This window comes from Antechinus flavipes, chromosome 2 (genome assembly GCF_016432865.1).
Source record: "Antechinus flavipes isolate AdamAnt ecotype Samford, QLD, Australia chromosome 2, AdamAnt_v2, whole genome shotgun sequence".
Classification (NCBI taxonomy): domain Eukaryota; kingdom Metazoa; phylum Chordata; class Mammalia; order Dasyuromorphia; family Dasyuridae; genus Antechinus; species Antechinus flavipes.
The window spans coordinates 474,739,131-474,764,531 of record NC_067399.1 but is presented as its reverse complement, the minus strand read 5'-3'; the positions used below and the strand labels follow the sequence as shown (position 1 = coordinate 474,764,531).

At 38.1% G+C, this 25,401-nt stretch overlaps 1 protein-coding gene and 1 non-coding gene across 3 annotated transcripts in view; both read left to right on the top strand.

The window, feature by feature from the left end:
• Positions 1 to 11,138: 11,138 nt before the first annotated feature.
• On the top strand, positions 11,139 to 11,212 carry TRNAT-AGU (transfer RNA threonine (anticodon AGU)). Its single transcript has one exon. It is a non-coding gene; the product is annotated as a tRNA-Thr (tRNA).
• A 71-nt stretch (positions 11,213 to 11,283) lies between these two features.
• LRP3 (LDL receptor related protein 3) overlaps positions 11,284 to 25,401 on the top strand; it is a 93,111-nt gene continuing 78,993 nt past the window's right edge. For both annotated transcript variants that reach the window (XM_051979734.1, XM_051979733.1), the window contains exon 1: positions 11,284 to 11,481. The gene's annotated coding sequence lies outside the window, so the exon portion shown is untranslated. The remainder of the gene's footprint in view (positions 11,482 to 25,401) is intronic.

The window sequence follows — 25,401 nt, the reverse complement described above, 5'->3', positions numbered from 1 at the left end:
GGAGAAATAGAGGCATGTTTGTAGGCAGTAGTCAAGGAGTCAAGAGATTAATAAGAGGGGTAATAATGGGGGCAATTTGCTGGAGAATTGGGAGGAAATGAGATCGAGTACATATATTTTTTGTACTTAGCAAGAAGGGCCATCTCTTCATCTGAGACCAGAGTGAAAGAAAATTCGGTGGAAGAAGATTGTAAAATAATGTGGAGATGAAGAGTATAGAAGGGGGAATTCTGTGAAAGGTCTCAATTTTATCAGCGAAGTATCCAGGGAGACACTCCTTGAGAGGGTTAGAGGGGTTAGGTTTGAGGAGATACAAGATATGAAACAGTGGGTTAGAAAATCAATTTGAAAGTATTAGGATGGTTTATCTAGTTGCAATGAGATTCCAGTCAAAATTAGATCATGAATTTGTAGTGCATCCAATTAGCACAGTTTCTTAATTTCCACCAATTTTTTTTTCCCAGCGGCAAGTAGAGAAGGAGGCTATTAGTGGGAGTAATTCAGGGCTGGGGCTTGTCAACATGTCATTGTTACTAGCACAAGGGAACAAGAGAAATGAAGATGGCGGAGGAGAGCGTAGGTTGCGTATGAGAAGGGTTGTAATATTAGGTAAGACTGAGAAAAAGAAGTTAGTGTTAGATGGGAAAGGCTTCCAAGCAGAGACCCAGATAAAAGTACATTGCTTACATTAATTTGTAAGGGAAAGAAAGGCATGCCTTTGGGAAAGCTTGGTGATTGTGTCTGGCTATGAAGAGGAGGACAGTGTAGGAAATGCTATTACGAGGAAAAGTGAAATAAGGATGTACAGCGTGAGAAACAGAAGTTCTGGCATTTGTCTGGAGAATTGATCTCTTATCAAAGTATCACAACTTTAGTGTTTAAAGAACAGATTAGAAATTTTCAGCAACAGATGGGTCACACAGATTTCTGCTTGTCCCTATTTTACAGAAATATAGAAAGCCAAAGCAGGCAAACAGTGCCTGCTTCTCACTGGATGCTTTGATGGAGCTATGTATGATCTCCTCAGGTGAGCACTCACTGTCATAGTAATGATGGAATGCCATTCATAATTTCCCATTTCTCCCCTAAGGCATGCATCAGGGACAGTCTACAAAGTTCACAGGAGAACCTTGTCTTTAGAGATCTGTCTTGTCCCTCTTCTTTTATGGCAAAGTCTATGGACCCCTTCTAAGAGTGGTTTTTTTTATTATAACTTTTTATTTACAAGATATATGCAGGGTAATTTTTCAGCATTGACGATTGCCAAACCTTTTGTTCCAATTTTTCCCCTCCTTCCCCCCACCCCCTCCCCTAGATGGCAGGTTGACCAATACATGTTAAGTATGTTAAAGTGTAAGTTAAATACAATATATGTATACATGTCCAAACAGTTATTTTGCTGCATAAAAAGAATCGGACTCTGAAATAGTGTACAATTAGCCTGTGAAGGAAATCAGAAATGCAAGTGGACAAAAAATAGAGGGATTGGGAATTCTATGTAGTGGTTCATAGTTATCCCCCAGAGGTCTTTCCCTAGGTGTAGTTGGTTCAGTTCATTACTGCTCTATTGGAACTGATTTGGTTCATCTCATTGCTGAAGATGGCCACTTCCATCAGAATTGATCATCATATAGTATTGTTGTTGAAGTATATAATGATCTCCTGGTCTTGCTCATTTCACTCAGCATCAGTTCATGGAAGTCTCTCCAGGCCTCTCTGAAATCATCCTGCTGGTCATTTCTTACCAAACAATAATATTCCATAATATTTATATACCATAATTTATTTAGCCATTCTCCAATTGATGGGCATGCATAAGAGTGTTTTTTAAATGCACAAAAGACACAGGATTATGAAGGAAACTAATTAGAAATAACAATTATCAAACTATTTTAAAAATAATGTTATGGGTCTTAGGTTAAGAACTCGTGGTCCTTGGTCTAGAAGTAAAATAGGACCAAAGTTTGAATCAGGTGCTCCAACTCCAAAGCCAACCTGATTTCTGCTCTACCAATCTGCATCTTGAGATGAGGAGATCCTGATTTTTGAAGGGAGTTTATAGGATCAGATAGGGAGTCCTCATTGAGGCAGGGTTTGAGATGTGTCTGTGGGGATAAAGAGGGACTACTTTACCTACATAGTAGGAAAAGCATGTATTTAGAACTGGAAGACCTGAGTTCTGTTAACTGAACTGAACTAATCCAGAGCTAAATGGAGCAGGCTAGAGACAGATCAGGAATCAAATAGAAATTTAATTTCAAAGTGAGGGAAATGGCTTGCAAACAATAATACAGATACCAGAGCCCTGCCTCTAGAGGTGGGAAGCCCTGAAACAGAGTGGGGAGGTCTCAATACTTTTAGCATTGGCTACACAGTGAGTTGTAGTCCTGATAATGAGGGGTAACAGCAATAATGAGACAAGTTTGATTCATAGCAGGCTTCATGACTGCAACATGGGTGCTTGTTCAGTGCTCGTCCAGTGCTTGTCCCAGCTCAGAGAACATTTGGTGCTGGTCAAAGCAATAATTATGTGATTTTGCCAGAGGGTGAGTGCAAAGGATCGTTGTTATGGCAAGCTCAGGGCAAAGCTTGCTTGCTGAGCCTTCGCCCTGGAAAACAGTGTCTCCTACTATCTTGATATTTCCTCCTTTTGGCCAAATGGAGGGGGTCTGAAAGAATTCCTACCCTTCTGTCAATAAATGAGAAGCCAATAAAAGTAAAAGCCAAGACGCTACGAGAGGCCATTTGGGCCAGGTCAAGATGTTGTCCAGGGGGTTAGTTCCTATTGAGAAAATGTATTCCAGGTGAAAGGCAAGGAAGGGGGTCTTCAATTAAGGGGAAGAAGATGCCATGATGGCTGGGCATAAAGCAAAAGGAAAAAAAAAATGGGACCGTAAAACTGGGACAGTATACTCGGCCTTATCTGGAATCTTGGGAAAGCTCTCTTATCTGGATGTCGACGACTGCTTCTGGGTCCATACATCAACCTTAAAGTTTCTGGAGACTTCCATACAGGAGAAGGGCTTTCTTCAGATGAGTCGGGTACACACTCACAAGCTTGATAGTTGTGGGTATAGTCAGAAGGACCTGATAGGGGCCCTTAGAAGATATACGGGTTGATAATTATGCAAAAACTCTGGAATCAATCTTTGTATAATGAGTTTCTTGTCAGCATACCTAAGTTCTTTTATTTTTCTTAATAAAGAAATTTATTTTAAAACAATTCTTTGATATACATATAATTTTACCATTTATTAAAGATGAAAAAATTATATACTAATGAGATGGATGTGTCTGTTTATTTTTACACAAAGAATTAAATTTTGGAAGAATATTTACACCTTTTACCATTGCCAAATTTTCCCCCAAACCCCACATTCAGTTATGTCGCCCCATATAGGGTTGTAACCTAGAGTTAAAGAAGCTTTAGCCTAGTGGATAGTGAACTGGTGTTGGAGTCAGGAGGATTTGGATTCAAGATGTGCATCTGACATCCTGACTGTGTGACACTGGACTAGCTACTTAACCTTTCAGTGTTCTTAGCAAATCTCTACAATTATAGAATGCAAAGAAGAGGAAAACTTACATATATAGATTCTTGATTAAAGGCACATAGAAATGGTTCAGTTTCCCAACCTTACAGAAAAGACTTCAAACAATGCAATGAAGTTTTTCTCAAAATTCTCATAATTGAATAATTACATTAAGTCAAGAACAAATCAAACTACTTAGAAGGCTTAAAAGGATTAATTTTGAAAAAGATTTGTATGTCACCAAGCTGACCAAGAAAACTTAACCATAAGCTATGCAAAACAATACAATAATTATTACCAATGTTAACTAACATCAAATCTTTTTGTAATCTGGTTATCCATTCTCAATTAAATATCCATTTAATAAGTTCATTTAATCAAATTTTTTGAGTCCCAGAAGTCTCATGTAGTTATCTGGTGGCTTAGATATCTTTTCTTGGACAATATACTTTATTCTTAGCACTCCTCTAAAGAGAGTTCTGCTTCTCTGGTTCTAAATCTAGAGGTTCCTAAGTAATTCTGACTTAATATAATTTAGTATAATCACTTAAAATTGGTTCTCCAGTTTTGAAATTTTAGAGAATTTCAGTTTATATATCATTTGCTGTTTCCATCCTTAACTAAATCCTGTACCTGATATAAGAATCAAGAAATTTATTAAAGTTCAACCATAAAATGCTCTTCTGCCTTTTAAAATGAGCAGATACTTAAATAATGAGGAAAAAATTAACTTTTAAAAACCATTATCCATACAATTTATATGTAAAATCTTAATCCATTTTAAGAATTTATTACTAAAACATACTTTGAATTTCCATGACACATAAATTTGGAAGCCAATCAATACATATGTATGTAGTTCTTAAAGAAAATAGTCTAATTCTGTTGCTTTCTCAAAATTTATGATTCCATTTGTTTAGAAAACATTTTACATTGCATCTTCGTCTTTATTACTTTTTCTAATCATTTCCCCCTTAGGAGGATATTGTCCCTATATTATAATTTAATCACAAATACTGGTTAAAATTGTAAGATATTCATACTTGCATCCTATTATAGCAACTCAGAGATGTTTTAGTATCAATCTATATTTAATAGATTTAGTATTGTAATTACAGAACTTCTTGCTATAACAGGAAAAAGAGGGACATAGTTATAACGATGTCATATATCAAAACAGGGAGAAAACTCCTTTAGCTTTGTTTAATTCCAAGCATGAATCTATCAGCTATGACTCATGCCTGGAATTATTTGATAGGCAATTATGTAGTCATAGGGTATTAAAAGCAAGACTCAGGATTAACCATGTGGAGAAATTTCCTTTTCAGAAAGGAAATAGCACAGTAGAGAAACAGAGTGTGCCAAATCATCCCCAAAGATTTTCCCAGGCACAGACATCTGCTTCTAGCAGTTTCCAGAATGCGGTGATGCCATTTTCTACTTTTGACTTTATGACCAAACAATTATCCCTGTAATCAAAGCTCAAAATAATAGTAAATTATCTCAAAAATTTTTACCTCAAATAGCAACAACATTTCTGTTATAATGGTCTCTATCACATAAGAGAATTTAGAAATACAACAATAACATAAGCAATATCATGTATTAAGAAATGAAAAAAAAATCTTAGATGACATTAATTACATTTCCAAATTATCCCATATAAAAATCATTTTTACATTTTAAGCCCATTTTTAGAGTTATCAAACATGGAGCAATTACATTCAATTAAAGAAATAATAAGGAAGCTAGTAGTGCAGTAGATAGAATACCTGAATTCAGATGCTTGATACTAGCTGTGTGACCTTGGACAGGTCACTTAACCCTGATTACTCACAAAATAATAATATAGTACTCAGTGTATGTCAACCAGTGTTTTAAGCACTTTATAATCATTATATTATTTTGATCCTCACAACAACTGTAGGGGATTGTTGTGATGGGTATCACACATATCCACAGGGATGGGTATCATTCTTTTTCTCTTTACAAATCAGGAGAGTAGGACAAAAATAATTTGTGTAAGATTACACAGCTAATGAATTTCTGCAATCAGAAAGTAATTCAAGTTTCAGTCTTTAAAAAAAAATCCCTGTATTTAAGAATCTGATCTGAGATGAGAAGGGTTAACTGGGAGAGAGAGAAAGTCTTTGAACTGGGGGAATCATAGGAGATTTCAGATTTAAACAATTGTTCAAGAAAGGGCTAAGGAGAGATTGCTATAAAGTGCAAATCATTTACCTAACCTTTTCTTTCTTCTCTCTGGTATAACTTCCAAACTAACTGCCTTCCTTTATTGCCCTAGAAAAATGTAGCTATTAATCTTGCTATTTACTTTTTAAACTTATATAAAATTTAGTCCTTATTTTTCCTTAAAACAAATTCTAAAGAATGGCACCCTAAAACTTACTAAAATATTCAGAAGGGAGTAAATTCATGGGATTATCTCAAAGTCTCAGCAATTCTCTCCTAAAATCTTAAAATGATTAATCTTCAAATTCCTTAATCTGCTAAAATGTTTTTAGTAGTTCCACAAACTTTCATTATCTCACTCTATTTCTGTAATTCCAACATAACCAAAGCTTACATAACAGGAAAAAAAAGTTTCACAGATTTTTTTTTTCCTTTTTATCTTTTCTTTTAATCTAATCTCCTATGGAAAGCTTAGAGTGAAAGTTAGTACCACTTACTGAGACAATTGCTACTTCAAATATGAAAATTCATTGATCTTTCCCAGTATTCTAAACATTTTGGCTATAACCCTTAGAAGTTTTTCTAGCTGGCAATATTTTATATTTTTCAAGGTAACAGAATCTAATTCACAACATAAACACAACACAGATATTTTATATTTTACAAAGGCACAAACACAGACAAAACAGATAACCAGGAGACACAATTTTAACAAGGCATGCAGTTAATCCTAAATTTCTTGGTTTTAAGTAGCACACAGTTACTGAAATCTGCAGTTAAAAAAACAACAGAGGCATGCACAATGACCAATTAACAGAAGTGTGTAGTTTAAGAAAGGATATCCATACTAGAGTGATCTGGCTCTAGAGTTTTCACAAAAAATGGTAAGCTTAACCAAGACAGGAGCTTGGGGATTTGGAACAGGGAAAAGGGCACAGGACTCACCAGAAGAGGGAGGGGTCAGATTAGGGAAATAAATCTCTGTCCATTCTCACTGGTACCAAAGTCCTGTTTCCATATTCAATTCCACTTCTGACACCAATAAATGTCAACCAAATTGAACCAGCCTCTAACCTTTGGATAGCCAGAGCTGTGAGCGAGAGACAGGAGAGCCAAGAATCAAATAGAAATGTAATTTCAAAGTAAGAGAAATGGCCTATAAGGACACATGTACATAGGGGGACCCGAGACAGTGTGGGGAGATCTCAATGCTTATAGCCCTGTACAATGAGGGGTTATAGCAATAATGAAACAAGTTTGATTCATAGCAGGGCTTTATGACTAGAACATGGATACTTATTCAAGCTTGTCCAAGCTTAGAGAACACCTGATGCTGATCAAAGCTATACAATAATTATGTAATTTTGCCAGAGGGTGAGATCATTCAGAGGATGAATGCAAAGGATTGTTGTTATGTCAAACTCAGGGTACAGCTTGCTTGTTGGACCTTAGTTCTGGAAAACAGGCTATGTCTTCCTGTCTTTACAATTCTAATTGCAGCTTTTCTATGAACCTCAGTCTGAGCAGTGTCATGTAGCAACAGACTAGGAGCAAAGGATGACCCCAGTTCCAATACCACTGACCTTGGACAGATCGCTTAATCTGCATCTCTGTTTTCTGACCAGTATACAAGACTAGATGACTATGCGGGTCTTCTCCAGATCCAAATCCATAATCCTCCTCTCAGAAGTTCTTAGTATCTTCTTGCTTTCTCTGAAGGGGAAAGAGAAGGGGCATATTTCCAATTCTTCATTCTGTATGTGCTACCTACCCATTGCCAACCATATCCCTAGGGATCGTTCTCAATCATACCTCTTTTGTTGCAATCTTTAGTCTCCCTCCTCTCTGCACTGGTTCTTTTCTCTCTATCTAAAAATATCATCAAATCTCACATACAGAAAGAAAATAAATGCTTTTCTAGATCTTACTATCCTTAAACACCCCCCCCCCATTTTTCTTCTTCCTCCTCACTTTTTTCTTAAACTTCCCTGTTTTAAAAGATCAGTATAGAATGAAGTACACTGGGATCTCCAATCAGAGGATGCCGGCTTTTTAAAAAATGTTCTTCACTTAGAATGTAGGCTCCTTAAGAGAAAGAATTGCTTGTATCTATATTTCCCATTGCTTGTTGACTTGTTGACTTAACATATTCTGACATGTGTCAGAAGAAAGATTAACTCAGGTTTTCAAATCAAAGTCCCTATTCAAAACTTTGTTGCCTCAACCCCCCCCCCAAAAAAAAAAAAAAAAAAAGTAAATCGCAAGCATTTCTCTTTTGGCCAGAAACTCTGAGGTTTTTCCCCTCCCAGATTGATTGATTTATTTAGATTTAATTTTTTTGACTAGGTGAAAGAGGGGATTCTTTGTCTCAATTGCTACCTAGCTTTAATCACAGAATGGGTGTGTCCTTGGTCAAACTGAGACCTGTTGAAGATCTTAGCTTAAAATGGCCAAGGTCTCCCATTGCATCCAGAGCCATCTCTAGTTATCCATCTTACCACTGGACCCAGATGACTCTGGAGGGGAAAATGAAGTGGGTGACTTTGCATAGTCCTCTCTTGCTTAAATCCAACTCACTTGAATGTCACAGCATCACCTCCTAGATGTCATGAGACAAAGGACAAACCACACTGCCACACACACAGTTAATTCATCTGATCTCTAAAGTCCTCTGCAGCTCTAAATCCTATTATGACTAAAGGAAAGCATGACTGAGCTAGGGCTCCTAGCAGAGATGAGAGAGAAAGAAAGAGAGAAAGAGAGAGAGAGAGAGAGAGAGAGAGAGAGAGAGAGAGAGAGAGAGAGAGAGAGAGAAAGAGAGAGAAAGAGAGAGAAAGAGAGAGAGAGAGACACAGAGAGAGAGAGAGAGAGAGACAGCGAGAGAGACAGAGACAGAGAGACAGAGACAGAGAGAGACAGAGAGAGACAGAGAGAGAGAGTGAAAGAGAGAGAGAGAGAGACAGAGACAGAGACAGAGAGAGAGAAAGAGACATTTGTCCTTCATAATACTCCTATCCAGAGAGTTCCAGGAGGGATTACAAGCTACCTTGGCTTATCAGATCTCAGAATAGGCCAAATAAAGTCCTGTCCATAAGGTTGGTCATGGCCATACCATGATCACGAATGAATGAATCATTAAGTGTTTACTCTGTTAGGGAGGAAAGGCAGTCTCTGCTCAAGGAGCTCACCTTCTAATGAAGGAGACAATAGATAGAAGGGGTCAGTTGGAATGGTTTCATGTCTTTAGGGCTCAGTAGGAAAGCAGATATTAAAGCTTCTCTTTTTAAAAATGTCATTTCCATTGGTAACGTGCCAGTCTCTGACGACGAGCCATTTGACGGTACCTTTGTCACTTTGATGATAAGAACTTTCTTTTCTGGGTGTGTCTGTAGGAGATGTGTCTATAGGAACAGCTGCCAGTTTTGGGTTCAGGGTCCTGGTCTGTCTCCATAAGGGTGTGAGGGAAGATGGTGGTCAAGGTGCTGATGTTGGTAACCTGATCTTCCAGCACCTGTTGTTTTCTATCTTTTCCCCAAGGTGCCTTGCTGCTTTAAGTAGATCAGTTAGCCCACCTGTGAGTAGCACCTAGGAGGAAAGGCTGGCTTCTCCATAGGATGTTGGCTGTGAGAATTGACCTAGAAGCAAGACAAGATGTCTGGGAGATGCTGCTGCTCTCAGGGCTCACCTACTTATCTGCATGAGGGTGGTCAGCAGCTGCTACTGGTGGTGATGAAGACATAGGCCCTTTCTCCATAATGATTCCTCACCTCCATGGTGGTTTAGGGCGAGAAGGAGGCCTGGTGGTTTGAAGAGGACACTCATCCCAAGGCTTTGGACTCAGGGTCCAGGGCTGTTCTCCATCAGGATCTGAGGAGAAATGGTGGTTAAGGTGATGATGCTGATGGATTTGCTTGGCACGTGATTGAGCACAAGGGGACCCTGCTTTTAAGGAAGCTGCTCCACACGTATTTAAGCTTCTAGGATTATTGATTTTTCAGTTGGAAGGAATCAGAGATATCTATCTAAGCTTTGCTTATGAAGGATGAGGCTTTCAAGACAAGCAGGGGTTTTCCCAGTCAATAGAAAAAGCAAACTTTTAAATACATGAGGAAAGCTTAGAAATAAACTATCTCCCCATTTAAAGTCTATTTGGAATTAAAATTCCAAGCTACCTCAACCTGAATATGTAATATGTTATATAACTAATTTCTATAAAGGCCTTTTACTGTTTACATCATTCAGGATCATGCTATGTGCTAAGAGATAGAATCACACCTTTAAATTTTAAGGCATTTGGAGGATTAGGGATAGGGGATATAAATTTACATGTAACTGGTTCTAGGAAGGAAAGAGTAAACTAATTGTAGTTCATTGTAAAGGCTGTGAGCAAAGTGCCCTGAGAGACTCCCCAGTGAGAGATCACTTCTTCCATGTAATTCCTTTTTTTTTTTCTTAACCCATTTATCCACCAAAAAACCTTTCTGGGCTGCTTTAGACCTATTTATGCTGCAGCTTTGGGTGGACACACCACAGATCCCAAATATCCACCCATTCATTGGCATGTATATTATATATGTACATACATGCCCCATGAACAAAGAACCATGAATATATATGTATATATAAAAATAGATACAATGCATTTTGGAGTCTCCTTCCGTCTGTGGATAGTGCATGCATGCACTGGCTTCTTTTGCTGTTCTCACAAGGCATTCTCCTATGTATGGACATCTTCTCTATCTATCTTCTCCTGCCTTCAAGCCTCAGCTAAAATCTCACTTTCTATAGGAAGCCTTTCCCCTCTTTTCATTTGTCCTGTATATATAGTTTGCTTGTACATGGGTGTTTGCTGTCTATCCTCATAAGACAGTAGGCTTCTAAGGGGCAGAAAGTGACTTGCCTTTCTGTGTATCCCGGGTATTCAGCCGGGTACACAGTAAGCGCTTAATTAGTGCTCAATGAGATCCCTCCCACGCCATTCTTCTTCCCCGCCAACTCGCCTGACACGCACATCCCCTATCCCCATCGTACATGCGTGCATCAATGTATGATGCACACATGCTTGGGCCTTGGGATGGATTTTGCAAGTTTTTCCCTGTAGGACACGGGCTGCGCCGCTCCGCGTTGCAAAGAAACTCGTTTCTGCGGGCGCCCTCAGCTCCTGGTCGTGATGCAGGCGAGTTTTGGCCAGCCTGGGAGAGAGGCTCCTCTGCTAATTCTAGGGCCGCGAGGAGAGCGAGCTGAACTGAGCTGAGCTGGGCTGGGCTGAGCTGGGCTGGGCTGGGTTGAGCTGAGTTGAGCGGGGCTAGGCGAGGCGGGGCGGGGCTAGGCGGGGCGGGGCGGGGCGGGGCGACCGAGGCCCTGCGAGGGCAACAGCGATGGGGAGGAGATTCTCGCGCTGCCTGTGCGGGCGGCGCCGTGGCTTAGTTGGTTAAAGCGCCTGTCTAGTAAACAGGAGATCCTGGGTTCGAATCCCAGCGGTGCCTGACGACCGTGGAGTCTCTTTTTTTTCCTTTTCTTTTCTCCTTACGTACACACACACACACAGAGAAAAATCTTCATTTTATGCCGCCCGGAGATTGGGAGCTCCGCAGGAGCGGCAGGTAGGGTTAGGGTCGGGGTTGCGTTTTGAAGGACCGGTGCCAGCTTTCGGACCGCTCCCTCTTATTAGCCGCTGCCTCCTGTGTCCGAGAGGGGTCCCGAACCTTAAGCCCACGGGGATCTTCGCGCCCCGAGTCCAAAATCCCGAGCCAAGGTGAGGGCAGCGCGGCGGCTGGTGGGGGGAGGGCAGTTACCTGCGCCCCCCGGGGTGGGGCCGGAAAGGTGGGGAGAGGGAGGTGTGGGAGACACCGTGGGTGGGAAGAGACGGGCCACAAAGTGCAGCTTCCAAGGAGGGAGGAAAGAGTCTTTGGGGCCCCCAAAGTGTTTGGGGCTCCTAGGGAACAGTCTGGAGATTATGGGGGGAGGCAGAGAATGTTTGGGGATGAAAGGAACTGAAAGGAGGAGAATTGGGAGTTATTTGGGGACTGAGAAAAATTTGGGCATAAAGGGGCAGAGAGTGTTTGAGGATGAGAAGGACTTAAATGAAAAAGAATTGGGGACCATAGAGCCCAGGAAATTTTGGGGAGCTCTGAGAGGAATCTGGGCATAGGAGGTCAGATTGGTAGGGAGGGGATGGAGACAGTTTGGGACTTAGGGGTGAGAGGATATTTGGGACTGAGTAAGGCAAGGAAATGGAAGCAATCTGCAACCAGGAGATGTTAAGATGTGTAGTGGTGAGATGCTAGGAAGTAGTTAGGGTCAGAGATTATTGGGGTTATTAGGACAGGAATTGAGGGCAATTTGGGGACTGATGTGTAGGGCAGGGCACTACAAGAAAGGGATAAGGGAGAGTGGGAAAATCTGGATAACACCGAAAGATGGAAAGGAATCTTAGAAATTATCAATTTTACATTTAAAGAAACTGATGTCAAGTTGGTGAAGGAGAGAATCTAAATTCACATTCTCTAGCTCCAAATTCAGCTCTCACTCCACAATTGTTTAGTCATTTGTGGAAGTGGGGGAGAAATGAAAAGATGGTGCAATTCATCTTGGAAATGTATATTAAGAATTGAGCCTCCAACATGCCTCTTTTCCCCTTAAAATGTTATTGTGTGGTACTGGGGTGGGACCCGCCTTTTAACTTCCCATACCTCCTGAGAAGTTCATCGGTTAAGGAAGGAGAGGCCTATTTTGCTTAATTCATCTTAGTGGATTTTTATATGGACAAGACTTTAACAGAGGAAGTGCTTGTTTCTTTCTTTGACCAATGCCACCTCATATACTGGATCCACTTGCTCCTAGAGCCGGCCTCTATGCCTGCAGCATAGGCACTTAAAAGGTATATTTGTGTCCAGTTGTGCTTCAGCTGCTGAATGGGGGAACCACTAAAATCACTCAACCTGAGAGACTGAGCCCCAGTTGCCTCTGTCCAAATTCTCTTGCATATGGTATATAGACTATGTATTTGTGCTCAAACTAAAGTAGAGCCTTCTGAGCTTGTCTTAGTCTGATCAGCCACAGTAGGACAAACTCTTCCTTGGCCTCTATACAGGGATGCCATTTTGCTTCTCTTGAGAAGGAAGAACAACCACCAGTTTACCTTCTCACTTTGCTCACTGCCAACATCCTTTCTCCAGAAGTCATAAATTGAAGTGTGGCTGGTAATGACCTCAATTAGTAACAGTGCCGGTGTTAGGTGCTAAGTTCACACTTGAGATCTGTGGGCCTCAGGCTGCTAGTGGCTTCTCACCCACACATCTCTTGGAAGCACCCACAATAAAACTGGTCTTAGAGAGCATTGAAATTCCTATTGACAGTTCTAAAAATGGGGTATTTCAGTTTTCTTTTAAAATAACACTTCTCACAGTAAAAATCCCCCAAAATCAATGATTTAGAGAAAGGGGTAGAAATTCCTCAAGTATATCTTGTCTTCCTACCCCACCTCCAACCCCTTCTTAATTTTTGACTATTTATGGATCTATTTCCTAACTAAAAATATCATGGCTGACAATTGAGAAGCATTGGAGCCTTGGGCAGTTGACTGAAATGAAGCTTTTTGTTCCGTGAACAGCCATTGTAGACTGCTTTGTGTTCCTAGCTCTTTGGGGGCACTATTGTTCATTCCCTATTTTAATGCCATTCAGAGGGCTTAATATATAATATCATTTGGCTATTAACTACCAATTGATAGTTGTTTTGGTGTTTTCATTTAATTTTAAAGGAAATTGCTGCTGCTATTTGGAGCCTCTGGTTTCCTGTGAAACAAGATTAATCAGGTTTTAAAAAATGGTATATTAGTTAAGAAATGATACATGATTTCTCATATTTTAAAAGGCTGTTTAAGCAGGTTACATTGGGGAAGAATTATGCCTGAAGTCAAAGGACTAAAGATTTAGAAGTGGAAGAATCATTTGGTTCAAATGCTTCCTTTTACTTTTTAGGGCCAGAGCCTTGCCTAAAATCACATAAGTGGTAAATGTAAGAGTTAGGATTTGAACCCAGTTCCTAGACACCAAATTTACCATCCTTCCCACTGTACCACTGGCAACTAGAATTAGAAAGATGCATATTATAGTGACAGAAATCACTCTCTTGTTCCATGGTTGTACTTAGAGGATCTTAGTCTTAGAGCCAGAAGAGGCCATAAAAGCCATTCATATTTTGCAGAGGAAGAAACAAAGGCTAGAGGAAGTTAGCATATCCTGAGGAGACACAATGGAGGTTGTTACAGGCAAGATTTGAACCATGTACCTTTGTCTCCAGTCAATAGTCTTTCATCTGTACTACAGCCTATTTTTCCTAACTTTTTGTTATTAATGTGATTATTAATGCTTATTTATAATTAATGCATTTTATTATTAGTTAATGTTTTAATTAATGTATTATTCTTCTGGACCTTTGGGGGATATGTTCTTTGATAGGATAATGCAGCTTTTGCTAACTGGTCCTTTGGTCCCTGTGACTGACGGTAGTTGGAGACAAAGTTGTAACTGAGTCAGGAAGACTTATTTTCTCTGATCTAAAAGAGGATCCCTTTTCCCACCTTTCCCAAGGGTCCCATAGATGCCTTTCTGACACAGACGTGTAGTCTGTGTACAGAAGCTACTTCCTGGCTACTCCTACTTTGTCTTCTTCCAGACATTGTGCCAGAAGATACACTGGGGATAAAAATGAAACAGTTGTTGTCCTCAGGACTCTGTCCTCAAGGGAGACAATGTATATATATGTAACTATATACAAAATAAATTTGATGTAGTTTTGTTGGAGGAAGTCATTAGCTCTTTTGGGGAATAGGAAAAGATTCCTTTAGAAGGGGGTGCTTGAATTGATTTTTGAAGGAAACCAGGATCTAAAGGATGAAAGTGAGCAATACATACAAGAGGGGAAGAGGGAAATGTGAAAATGTGGCCAGGTGATACAAAGGCACAGAGTCAAGACCTGGAGGCCTTCCTTTGCCTTGATGCCCTCCAGGTCTCACAGAGGCAAGATATGGAAAAGGAGTTCTCCTACAGCTAAGGTGAGCTAATGATCTTTTTCTCATGGGGATGCCTTGTGGTGATCCAGTGTGGCTCTAGCTATACCAAACAATCCAGTCTGGTCTGTAGTTTTAAAAGAACCTGGTGCAATCTTCACAGTGTTCCCATTACTTTCACTTCTGAGAACTTCCTCTCAATCTTCTAAATTCATTTTCAGGAGTATTCAAATAGAAACCAGAAAGTTTGAAGAAAAGACCTACTGATTTAGCACAGGGGCTAATTAAGATGTGATTTTTTTTTTTAAATTTTCTGTTGCGAATATTTGTTTTTACCTTTAATCAAGAAACATTTACAAAGTACCTATTATGTACCAGACATCCATTACGTGGGGCCTCTAGGTGGTAGAGTGTCAGGGTTGCAGTCAAGAAGACTTCTGAGTTCAGATCTAATCCTAGGCACTTAATAGTTTTCTGATGGGCCAAGTCACTTAATCCTGTTTGTCTCAGTTTCCCACTCTGTAAAATGACGTCCTCTTCTTTGAGTTGAAAAAGCCTTTATGGTCTCTTCTCAGAATATCCTCATCCAGGACATGGTTTTTTTCAACAGTAAATAATTTAGACTTGTTCCAATGGTCTTGTGATGGGAGCCATCCACACGCAGAGAAAGGACTGTGGGAACTGAATGTGGATCACAACATAGTATTTTCACCTTTTTTGTTGTTGTTTGCTTGCATTTTGTTTTCTTTCTCATTTTTGCCTTTTTGATCTGATTTTTCTTGTGTAGCATGATGATTGTGGAAATATGTATTGAAGAATTGCACATGTTTAACATATATTGTATTGCTTGCCATCTGAGGAAGGGGTTGGTGGGGAGGGAGGGAGAAAAAAATTTGGGACACAGAGTTTTGCAAGGGTGAATGTTGAGGACTATATATACATATGTTTTGAAAATAAAAAGTTTAAAAATATGATATCCTCACCCAAGGCTTCAGTTGAGTCTACAACCAGTGCCTCAGCAGACTATATTCATAATTCTGAAGAAGGATATAGAAGGGAAAGAGAAACAAGATATTTGCTTCTCTGAGGGTTTACAATAGCCCAGTGTCCCAGTTGTGAATCCTTACCTTTGTATGTATTCTTCCTTTTGTGAAGTCAAGAAGATATGACTTAGCCAGACTTTCACTCCAGCTCTATCTTTAGCATAGTGCATTGTTGATAAAAGAAAAAACAGCTTATAAGTAGTAATAATCCTAACAAAGGAAAACAAAATAAAGACTAAAATGCAAAATGGAGTGTGCTATTTATATATTGATAAAATAAAACAATTTGAGCTTTAATATGATGTCAATTGTAACTTATTTACTTTGTGTCACTTCCTGATTTCTTTTCTTTCTATATATTTGCTAAGTTTTATTTAAGCATGGTCCTTTGTGTTTTTTAGAGCTCTAAAAGCTCATTAATGAAGTGTTTCCGGTCCTTTATCTCTTCTGATCTCTACAGGAATGGCACAGGAAACTGGTCAGGCTGGTTCAGGGTGGGTCAACAAGGACATATTGGCAGATGAGTAGTATGAAAAGGGTGGGCTCTTTTGAGGCTGTGGATTAGAGTACAAACAGTTACCAGTGTGGGCCAGACTTGGCTGGATTCATTAAATTTCAGTATTTCCTGAGTAAATTTTATCAGAAAGCAGAAGATATAACACCATTTTTGCCCATCCTCTGAACTTGGTACATCTGTTATGTTAGTGAGGAAATAAACCATGATTTACAATCTGCTTATTTCAAAGATAGTGCTTCTCAAAAACAACAGCTCATTGATGAAATGGGCTAGTTGCCTGGATTGCTTTGCACGTGGACTTGCTCAAGTAACACCAAATTAAGCAATAACACAACTGACTTCCCCCATCCCCTGACTTGGATATGGAAATGAATACCATGGAAGAAGAACAAATTATTCAAACAAATATAAAAATTAGCATTTTTTCTTTCTTTTTTTGAGTTAGTAAAATTGTTCAGAGGTTATTTTTATAATCTCCCCTTCTCCTTTCTTTCCCCTTATACAACACAACTATCCTTTGTAATGAAGGTATGATATAGTAAATGGAAATTACCTTATGGGAGAGGAGAGGGGAATGTCTGTTTTGTGACCCATAACCTTTTGTGCACTGTCCAGGGTTAAAAGGGTGATGTGACTACTGTGGGCAAAGCCTAATAATTACTTGTGTCTGTCTTTTGAACTATATACAGTCACCATTCTCCTAGTGTGCAAGCTAATTCATGGGCTCCAATTATTCTTTGTTGGAAGCTGCAGTTTTTTCTTTTGAGGTTATTAGGGACCATTCAGTAGAGTGAAGATGGTATTTTCTAGATAGTCCTTTAGAGATCCTGGGGGAATTGATTACTATTCTTAGACCTCATTTGCTGAAGTAAAGAATGGGCCTTGGTAAGTTCAATTCATAAATTAGAATTCAGAATGAGTAAAAACCATTGCAGATGTGTAGAAAATGCTTGTTTGACAGGCTTTTTGAAAAGGTAGCAGTTGGTTTTTGTTTTCCAAAAAAAGAGATTCAGTTCTACTCCATATTTATATTGAGATATTGCTTTCCCTCACTATCAGTATCTGTTGCTACTAAGATAATGAGACAGTTTCTTTGAAAAAAGTTTGTAACATTATTTGTGTTAATTTGTTCCAAATAATTATACAAATTACAATGTGGAATAATTCATAGATGGATGTTTGTCAGGGAAATTTGACATATGAAAATTAATAAAGCTTGATCCATTGGGAAGAGAGTTAAATTTTGGAGTGAGCCGATTTGGATTAAAATTCCTACTCTTTACTACCTGCATAACTGTAGACAACTTAACTTCTCTCAGCCTGTAAAATGAAGGGCTTGGCATAGATGAACTTCTAAGATTCTTAATTTTTGATCCTTTGAAATATTTTGTTATAATGACTTCTTCCCTTCTCTATTTGAATTTTCTTTAGTATTGGCTCCATTTCAGCTGTTCCTTTCCTCTTTTATTTGTCTATCTGAGGTGGAATACATAGAAAGAGTAGAAATGATCTGTGTAATAATGTTCTAGTCACTTTTTTCAATCTTCAACCTTCTTGACCTCTCTGCCTCAGCCTCTTGGCTTGATTCTCTGGGTTATGACAATTACTCTCACATGCTTCTTTCTTTTTCTTTATGAACACTTCTTCTTGGTTGCCTGAACTGAATTTTCATTCATGTCATATCCTTTAGCTACATTTGTCTCCATGACTCTGTCCTGGGCCCTCTTCTCTCTATATACTATTTTACTTGGTGATCTCCTTAGCTCCCATGGATTCAATGATCATTTCTATGCAGATGATTCTCAGATTTAATTATCCAGCCATATATATATATATATATATTATATATATATATATATATATATATATATATATATATATATTTATATTAACTCTTCAAGTTTAAACCTGAACTTATCATCCTTCCTTTAAATTTCTCTTTTCTTTCTAACTTCCCCATTATTGTTGAAGTTTTCATCATCCTCCCCAGTCTGTTAGTAAACTTCTCTCCCTGTCCTTTAATATATTGCCATCTTGGTGGTGTTCTTCTTCACCTCACACCTGAACTATTGCAATGGTTTTCTGTTTGGCCTCAGTGCTTGAAGTCTCTCCCCACTCCAGTTTATTCTACATTCAATTAACAAAGTGATTTTCTTAAAGTTCAGGTCTGACATTGTTATTTCCCTATTAAATAAACTCCATTTCTGTTTGGTTTTTTAATTCTTTTATAACTTGGATCCCTCCTACCTTTCCACTCTTCTTATGCCTTACTCCCCTCTATGTATTCTTTATTTTAATGAAAATGGCTTCCTCACTGTTCCTCTCATAAAACATTACATTTTCTACCTGTATAGCTTTTAAAAAATTTAATATTTCATCTTTTCTCCAATTAAATATGAAAGCAATTTTAACATTCTTTTTTTTTGCAATTTATATATGGCATTTTTTCCAAATGTATGCAAAGTTTTCAACACTCACCTTTGCAAAACCTTGTGTTACAAAATTTTCTCCCTATATCCCTCTCTTCCCCTTCTCCAAGATAGCAAGATATCTGATATAGGTTAAACATGTGTGATTCTTTTAAACATATTTTCATATTTGTCATGCTACATAAGAAAAATCTGATTAAAAGAGGAAAACGCAAGAAAGAAAAAAAATACAAGCAAACAACAATAAAAACAGGTGAAAATACTGTGCTTTGATCCACATTCAGTTTTCATAGTTCTCTCTCTGGATGCAGATAGCACTTTCCCTCACAAGTCTTTTAAAATTGTCTTAGATTACCTCATTGTTGAAAAGAATCCAGTCCACCACAGGTGATCATCACATCCTTTTGTTATTGCTGTGTACATAGTTTTCTTGGTTCTACTCACTTTATTTAGCATCAGTTTATGTAAGTCTTTCCAGGCATTTCTGAAATCAACCTCCCCATCATTTCTTATAGAACAAATAATACTCCATTACTTCCATATACCATAATTTATATGGTATAACCATATATCATAATGGGCAGCCACTCAATTTCCAGTTCCTTGCCATTATGAAAAGGGCTGCTACAAACATTTTTGCACATGTAAGTCCTTTTCCCTATTTTATGATCCCTTTGGAATATAGACCCAGTAGAGATGCTGCTGGATCAAAAAATACGCAGAGTTTGTTAACCCTTGGGGCATATCCGCTTAGATATCTTTTCAGTGATTTCCCTCCAGCTCTCGAATGCTCTCCCTTAGAGAACATTCTTCAAAGTCTCCCTTACAACTTTTTGTTAGTGGCTTTCCTCTGAAATATCTTATTTGCAGTATAGTTGGTTGCCTGATGTTTCTGTCATTCAACTTTCTTTTCTATCCCCTGAGCTTAGTACAGTGTTTGGCATATAGTAAGCACTTAATAAGCTAACTAACCAGATTTGACTTTTGATTTAAATAGGCTTTGGCCAGTTAGAAAAGCAGCAATGACAGTTAAACTAGATTTGATAACAAAAGGAAAGCAGGCAGAGCAAGTTCAGATTTTGGCTTTTTCTAACAGGTCATATTTTTTGAGTAAATTGGAGAATTTTCCTCTTTCAGGAGTCACTGTTAAAGGTCAGACAAGAGAAGTAAGTCATTGGTGCTGCATGGGTTCCTCAGTAGAGGAATGATGGAGTGCATTGCACTCTTTAGTTCAAAAGCCTAGCACAAAGGAGCCAATGACAGGGATCCTTCATTTTACTCCTATTGAAAAATACTTTTATTATTTGGGGATTCTTTAGTCATATGATTTCACTAAAGAGACCAGTACTGTGCCTTTGGACTCTATTTCCCTTTCTCACTGGCTGAAAAAATGATTCATCTGCTCTCAACTGGCTTTTCTTTGCCTTAAGCCCCAATCATCCTTGAGTGCTTTAGAGGTCACTTACCAAGGTTAGATGTGAGATTGTCAATAGCAAGTTTCAGCAGGAAGAGCTCCTGAAATGTGTTTCTCTCTTCACAGATCTTCTAGCAAAATTAAAGTGTAATATCCTTCATTTGGAAACCCATCACAGACAGAGCCAATATGGAGGCAGTCACAGGGACCCTCTCTTGAACTTTCCATTATTCAGACCTCTGAGGCTAATAACAGGAAAGAATAAAAGCATTTTGTAGATTTGTAGGCTAGTCTGTGATAAACAAATCCCACCTGAAATATTCTCAGCCTTTGGAATATAGACAAAATGAGAAAATTAGCTATTACTTTGGCCTGCTTTTGGGAAGATTTCATGAAAAACAGTTTTTTTCTTTTTCAATAGTATTTAATTTTTCCAAATACATACAAAGATAGTTTTCAACATTTACCTTTGCAAAACCTTGTGTTCCATGTTTTCTCCCTCCTTCTTTGCCCCCTTTCCCAACACAGCAAGCAATCCTATATGGGTTAAACATGTGCAATTCTTCCGCATTTCCATATTTGCATGCCATATAAGAAAAATCTGATCAAAAGAAAAAAAAACACACATACAAGAAAAAAAAAAAAACCAAGCAAACAACAACAGCAAAAAGGTGAAAATATTATGTTTTCATCCACATTCAGTCTCCATAATTTTCTCTCTGGATACAGATGGCATTTTTTATCACAAGTCTATTGAAATTTGCTTCAATCAACTCGTTGAAAAGAGCCAAGTCCATCAGAGTTGATCATCACATAATCTTGTTGTTGCTGTGTCCAATGTTCTTTTGGTTCTACTCACTTCACTTAGCATTAGATCATTTCTTTTCGGACTTTTCTGAAATCAGCCTGCTCATCATATCTTATAGATCAAAAATATTACATTACATTCATATACCATAACTTATTCAACCATTCCCCAACTGTGGGATAATCACTCAATTTCCAGTTCTTTGCTATAAATATTTTATACATGTGGGTCTTTTTTCTTTTTTTATTATCTCTTTGGGATATAGACCCAGAGAGACACGTCTGGATCAAAAGGTTTGCACTGTTTGATAGCCCTTTGGACATAGTTCCAAATTGCTCTCTAGAATGGTTGGATTATTCACAACTCCACCAACAATGCATTAGTGTCCCAATTGAAAATCAATTAAAAAATAGAAATTACTCATGAGTTTATTTTATTTTATGTCAAAAGTCAGTGATGCCTAGGGCCCAATCCAGTCCAGATTTATCATCTTAGGGCAATAAAAGATGAAACATGGTCCAGGGAATCAGAGAGTTTTGAGTTCTAATTCTGCCTTACAAAGTAGCTTGAGTAATACTGGGCAAGTCACTGAAACTCTCTGGGATTTAGTTCCCTTCATCTGCAAAATAAGGGGAATGAACTCAGCAGTATCTAATAAGGAAAAAAGTCCCTTCCAGCTTTAAATTTACAATCCTTTAGCTGTGCAGGTTGCTTCTTTGACAGAAAATAATGAATAAAGAACAACAGTAATGAATATTGATTCTGGCTAGCATCTCCATAGCTTGGGGTTTTGCCAGAGTCACAGCAACACTTCCAAGAATCTCCATGAAACATTAAAAATCACCCGAGGGGAGCAAAAATAGTCAGATCTGTAAGTCTTCAGAAGATGAAGAAAAAATGTGTAAGAATTTCTTTGTCAAACTGTGCATTATCCTTTGATCTAACAGTATTTCTACTGGGTTTGTATCCCAAAGAGATCTAAAGGAGGGAAAGGGACCTATATGTGCAAAAATGTTTGTGGCAGCCCTTTTTGTAGTGGCAAGAAACTGGAAACTGAGTGGATGCCCATCAGTTGGAGAATGGCTGAATAAGTTGTGGTATATGAATGTTATGGGATATTATTGTTCTGTAAGAAACAACTAGCAGGATGATTTCAGAGAGGCCTGGAGAAATTTACATGAACTGATGTTAAATGAAGTGAGCAGAACCAGGAGATCATTGTACACCACAACAAGATTATAGGATGATCAATTCTGATGGATGTGGCTTTTCTCAACAATGAGATTCAGGATAATTCCAATGATCTTGTGATGAAGAGAGCCATTTGCACCCACAGAGAGGATTGTGGGAACTGAGTGTGGATCACAACATAGCATTTTCACTTCTTTTGTTGTTGTTTGCTTGAATTTTATTTTCTTTTTCATTTTTTTCCCTTTTGATCTGATTTTTCTTGTGCAGCAAGTTAATTGTATAAATATGTATACCTATATTGGAGTTACATATATATATATACATTTTTTTTATCATGTTTAACATATATTGGAATACTTGCCACCTGGGAAGGGGGGGGGGATTGGAACACAAGGTTTTGCAATTGTTGAAAAATTACCATTGTATATGTTTTGAAAATAAAAAGCTTCAATTAAAAAAAAGAATTTCTTTGTTTTTCTTAGGAAGAGGAGTGGGGGAAGGGGTGTCTTAAATTCACTTGCCTTTTCAGATTGAATGGGAAGAAGTAAACTTGTATATTTTCCAAAGTGACTGTTCCTCTGACCTTTTTCATAGATGCTATCTTTGGGTAGTTTAAGCTATTTGCTTTAGATTTCCTTTAAATTTCTTTTTTTCTTTTTCCATGCATTTGTAATCTGCTTATTCCATTGCAGGTCCTTTCCCCATTCCATTGGATGACAACAACAAAATGAAAAAATAAAACCCTACATATAAATCTGCATAGTCCAGCAAAGCAAATTCCAACATTGGCTAAGCTTATATTTGTACATGGCTCTCTTTTTTTAAAGTCTATCACCTCTCTGGCAAGAGTTGAGTGGTAGGCTTCATCTTTAGTTGTCTGGATTGTACTGTGCTTTACCACGGCATTGAAGAATTCTGAAAATCTTTCAGAGTTGTTTTTTTCTCTAATATTGTCGTCACATAAATTTTTCTCCTAGTTCTGTTCCCTTTGCTCAGCATTAGTTCCCTTTGAAACCATCCATTTCACTATTTCTTATATAAGACACAATAATCTTACAGCATATTACTATATCATCATTTGTTTAATCATTCCTCAGTAGGAGAATGAACTTTTAAATTTCCAGTTTTGGGCTATTGCAAAAAGAGCTGCTATAAATATTTTAAATATGTTTTATTTTTCATTAATCAAAAACCTGCTTTATTTCTTTCTTATCCTAACCCCCCATTCTCTGAAAACAAAACAAAACCCTGTTACAAATATTTATAGTGAAACAAAATTAATTTCTTCAATGTCCAAAAAATATACCTTCTATGCTCTGAGTCTTTTACTTCTCTTTCAGGAAGTAGATAGCATATTACTTTATTAGTGCAGTTGTGATTGGTATTTAAGCTGCTCAGAGATCCTAATTCTTTCAAAGTTGTTTGTCTTTAGCTGTTATATAAATTATTCTCTGCTACCGTTTACTTTATTCTGAATCAGTTCATACAATTTTCTCAAGTTTCTCTGAGACTATCTCTTTCATCATTTCTTAGAGTATGATAATATTTTATTTTATTACATTTATATACCAAAACTCGATTTAACCATTTACTCGATTTTTGGTCCCCCTTTCAAATTCTTGTTCTTTGTCATTTCAAATAGAGCTATAAATATTTTTGTATATCTTTAGTTAGAGTTTTTTGTTTGTTTCAGACTAGTCCCTGTCTTAATCTTTTTCCCCCCTGAGGCAATTGGGGTTAAATGACTTGCCCAGGGTCACACAACTAGGAAGTGTCTGAGGTCAAATTTGAACTCAGGTCTTCCTGACTTTAGGGATGGTGCTCTATCAACTGCTTCACCTAGCTGCCCCATCCTGTCTTAATCTTGTTCAGTTGTTTCTGACTCTTCAGACCCAATTCGAATTTTCTTGGCAAAGTTAACTGTATTAGTTTGCAATATCCTTTGCCAACTCGTTTTATAGATCAGGAAACTAAGCAAACAGGATCACACAGCTATTAAGTGTTTGAGGCTAGATTTGAACTCAGATAGATGAGTGTAATCTTCCCTTACTTCAAGCCCTGCATTCTATCCACTTAGCTGCCCTTCCCTTAATCTATCTTCCCTTACGTTGCCCCCTTTCTCTTCTTCCTTTTCCCTTCTATTTTCCTGTTGAGTGAAATACATTTCTGTACACAGCTATATGTGTGTTCATATATGTGTAATCTTTCTTCCTTTGACCAATTCAAATGAGAGTGAGGTTGAAATGTCAACTGCTCCAATCCACTCTATTCTTCTTGTTTATATAGGTATCTACTTGTGTACTTTGATCATGAGATAATTTCCCCTAAAATTCCTTTCCTTTTTTCATATATTCCTCTTCCCCTCTCTTTTCATTTTTTCCCTCAAAATCATCAAGATATAGCAAATCTCTCCTGGACCTTTCTAATTCATTCTTCTGTAGATTTCATTCTCTCTCTTCCCCCATCCTGATTTTTACCTCTACGATTCTCATTTCACTTATAAAACACAATCTCTTTTTAAAATCTCGTTTTAAAGACTTTTATTTCTTCTGGGAATGCTAGCCACCTTTGTACCTAAGCTATGCTTTAAATTTTATGTGGTTATTTTGGAATCTTTCTCTTCTTCTGGATTTATGTTTTAAATATCTCTTTTATCATAATATCCTTTTATGATGAGATTTTTTTTTTTTTGCTCATTATTTCAATCCATGTCCTGATGTCAGATTTGATGTTAAGGCCTGACTGCACACTTCTAGAGAGAAAGTCTGCGCTGGTCCTGTTTTTCTTCAGGTACTGAGTATTGTTATTCTAGCAGGGGCAGCTCATGTTGGGGCCTTGCAAGTTTTCATTGTTTTCAAAGTGGTCTGATCTGAGGCAAAGTCTGGTTGCTTCTCCCTAATCCAAGCACTGTACATTTATAACTTGGGTTTGGATCAGATCAATAGGAGATGCGGCTGGACTCAGTCATAATCAGGAATCAGGAAAGCTCTGCTGATTCAGAGTGACAGAACTGTAGGCTTTGCTTTCATCTGGGATTCCTTCCCTACTTAATCTGCCTCAGGCTTCAGATGGAGCTGGAAAATGGAACTGAGACCCATTCTGTTCTTGGGTGTGGAGAGGAAGCTGGATCTAAGTTATATCACTGCTATTTGCTTCTGGTCTTGTTATTTTCTTAGTGTATAGCCTGAAGCTTGCAATGATACTCCTGAATGGCAGCCTCCATCTACATCCCTCTCTGTCCACCCTGGATCTGTGAGCCA